Below are 3,440 nucleotides of genomic sequence, written 5' to 3'. Positions count from 1 at the left end.
AAAAAAAAAAAAAAAAAAGAAAAAGAAAAAGAAAAAAAAGTAAGAAAAAGAATAAAAAGAAACACCACCTCGTTTTCTCACGCGCTTCGGTAATTTAGTCGACGTTTAAAATGGCGTGTTTCACGCGAATATTTCTTGCCCGATTTCCACCGGTTTATCGATTCGTTTTCTGCTTTAGGAGCAGCTCGATCCCGTATTACTTAAAAATTAAAGCACAGAAAAAAAAAGCTGCGACGAATCGTTGAAAAATATTTCTTTTTCGTTTATAACTTTTTCGTAAATTTTAATAGTTAGAAAAAAGAATGATTTAATAGCCAAAATATTCTCTCGATGGATTTGTGTTTTTTTTTTTTTTTTACTTATCACTTATTATTTTACTTATCACAATTGATCGTTTAACCTAAAAAGAAAGAGATCTTATTCGTTTATCTTCGAAATTGACGCATCTAAAGTTAAGTTGTTTCCGAGCTACGCAAGCTCGAGAGAAACTTCGATACCTGGCTAATTATCACGGCACGGATCTTCACGCGTATCTTCTATGTATACGAACGTTTCGTTCGTGGAGTTCGATTGATTGGAAAACCTTTTGCTTCATTTCTAGACTTCTTCTTCTTTTTCTTTCACCAGAATCTCGAATTCGAGAGGAAGTAGAGAAAAAGAAGAAAGTGAAAAGCTTTTGAAGGAAGAAAATCAAGGTAGTTTGAGACTTGACAAGATTGAAGCTAACCAAACTTTTGTAAAGGAAACATGATACTGAGATTTTAATCATAACAAGCGATCAGATTTTTAATCCTCGTTAACTTGTTTCGTTACATATTTAAAAAAAAAATTTTTTTTGGGTTTATTATTAATTTTAGAAATTTTTTAAAAATCTTTTTAAAAACTATATAAAGGAAGGATGGAAGAATTTGAACATAAATTTCAAACCACTCGATTTTCCTTCGAGATTTCGAAATTTTTTATGCTGAATACTTTACAAAAAGCGAGGGATCAGAAGAAATGAAAGTAGAGGGAAGAAGTGAAAGAAAGAATGATTAACTTTTTTTGAAGAAAAATTCAATTTTGTTTCAATAGAAGTAGAGTGTGTCAATCTTAAAAGATCTTTTTTTGGTTAAAAAATATTTTAGGATCTTAGGAATTATTCGAAAAATTCTTTCTAAACAAAAATTCATTGAAGAAAAAAAAAACAAATAATAGATATTCTTCTTAGGAAAGAAACGAAGACGTTTCGTCCAGACTCGTCGAATGAACACGGTACGCTGAAATGGGTATACGGTGGTGCGGCTCGATGCTGATCGCGGAGCTTGACCTGGAGAGGGAAGCACGAGAAGGGAGTAGAATCAGTATTTGGAGGGGGCTGGCGTTATCGTTAGTGCCGTAAGACGGCACTCAAGAGCCTAGGACTACTTCAAATGACTAAAGATCGACGAGCAAACCAGAGTATCGAATTTTGTTTAGCATTTTTACTATTTATTTTCAATTTATAGAAAAAAATATTTTTTAATTTAATATATATATATTTAATAATATGAAAAGAACAAAGAAATAAAACATTCGCTTGTCAATTTCTTAATTATTGTTATTGTTAACTATATGTTTTAACCTACAATATAGCTAAATTTTTTTTTATGGACGTTCATCGGAGCAGAAAAAAAAATAATATTCGTATAAAAGATTACCCAGCTTGAGAAAAGATTTACATTTTGAATCATCGAGGTGCAATTAAGAAGACAGTCTAGACTTCGTACGGCCTCACGCTTGGCGAATACTTTAAATGGACGTTTCTAAAAATACTGGCATGCTCCGAGTGCTAGCCTCGTCGTCTGAAATTTAGTATCATTATGTGGTCTCTTCGAGGCGGAACAATCTCACGGAATTGTCACGAATGAAATGACAATCCGACGTCGCGTTAATTCTCCACGATAAATTATGAAACAGGTGCAACAGGATATCTTTCGCCTGCGTGTAAATACAGAATTCACTGTTTTCCTTGTTAATTATATTGCATATATGTAAATGCGATTTTTGATTTTTTTTTTTTTTAAATCGTCGTTCTTTTAGAAATTTGACATTGATTATTATTATTACTTTTTCTTTTTACAGTATCAATTTCAAAATGGTTTAATAAGTGATCGTAAATTACGTATTGTATTGAAGTTAACCTCTAAAAATATCATTAAATTTGTCCATCATCGTTCCAAGAAAAAAATTAATCGTAATATTTCAGACGTATAACATTATAACACTGATTGTTATTGAGATTTAAATTCTTTCTGTTCATCGGATGAATGAATTTCTGATAAAGAGTATTTATGCAAGTAACATTTCGTTTGCGACACGACGATTACTTAGCATCACGGATAGAAGAGGAGGAGAGCAACGAGAAAAGAGTGAGAGACGGAGAGAGGCTCAGCTTTGTGGTTTGTTGTCTAACTAATTCAAGGGAAGCGAACTGCCTCAGGTCGCAATCGATAATTCTCGCTTGAATCGTTTAATCACGTTTTATCATTTGTCGTTTTGATATCGTTAATTGTTATCTCTCCGACACGATTATTCTGTTTAATTAATTAAGTTAAAAGAAAAGCATCTTTGTCTCTCTTGTCAACTCGATATATACGTGTCGGTGATGCTCGCCAAACTCGTTTAAATATCGATGGTGTTGTTAGTTTTCTTTTAATTATCTCTACCAACGCTCGCCTCGAATGGCCTAAAATTCTCGGCTTGGCTGGAAACGGTCCATTTACGCGCACGTATTTGATTGCAGGCTATTCGAGAGGGGAAGCGTTCAGCCGGCGAGAAACAAGAAGTAACGGGGGGCATAGAAGTGGCGAGGAGGAGGAAAGTAGGACGAGCAACGTCTTCTCCTCGAGTAGCCTCGACTATTCTTTTTTTTTCCAAGAGCGTAATTGCCGGTTTTCGAATGCACGAAATAAAATTTTACTAATATTCTCTTCTCCGATACCGAGCCTATCGCTGCCAGCTCGTCGTTAATCGTCCATTCACCTCCGCCCCTCATCACCTCCACCGTTTTTAAAGGTCCTATAGATCCATCGCTCTTTTTATCTTTTTTACATCCCTATATTTATAACCTCAACTTCGACGTAACATTTATTTATTTACTTCTAAAAATCCTTCAGAAATATTTCTCTTTCAATTGCTCTTTTATCCTTTCTTTGATCAAATCTAAATCAAATCAATCAATTCATTTATAATGAATAATAACAAATTTTTACAATTTTCTAGTGATCCAACCAAAGGCAGAGAGAGAAGAAGAAGAAAGAAAGAATACGTGTAATTTATAAACATTATAAATTATAAAACCGAAACGAGATAATTTCTCCAATTCAGCAGCGACAACACAGAAATTCTCCAATTTATATTCCGACATGGCCCTGTGCTTGCTCGACACATCACTGACCGAGGGGGTTGGCTAGTCTGGT

The 3,440-nt window shown here is 34.0% G+C and overlaps 1 long non-coding RNA gene across 1 annotated transcript; it reads left to right on the top strand.

Moving 5' to 3' along the window:
• The first annotated feature begins 1,624 nt into the window (after positions 1 to 1,624).
• On the top strand, positions 1,625 to 2,921 carry LOC116186099. Its single transcript, XR_004151040.1, has 2 exons — positions 1,625 to 2,012; positions 2,104 to 2,921. It is a non-coding gene; the product is annotated as an uncharacterized LOC116186099 (long non-coding RNA).
• Positions 2,922 to 3,440: the final 519 nt, after the last annotated feature.

This window comes from Apis dorsata, unplaced genomic scaffold, assembly GCF_000469605.1.
Source record: "Apis dorsata unplaced genomic scaffold, Apis dorsata 1.3 scaffold_416, whole genome shotgun sequence".
Taxonomy (NCBI): Eukaryota; Metazoa; Arthropoda; class Insecta; order Hymenoptera; family Apidae; genus Apis; species Apis dorsata.
Note: the sequence above shows the minus strand (reverse complement) of the source record. Positions and strands in the feature narration are given on the sequence as shown.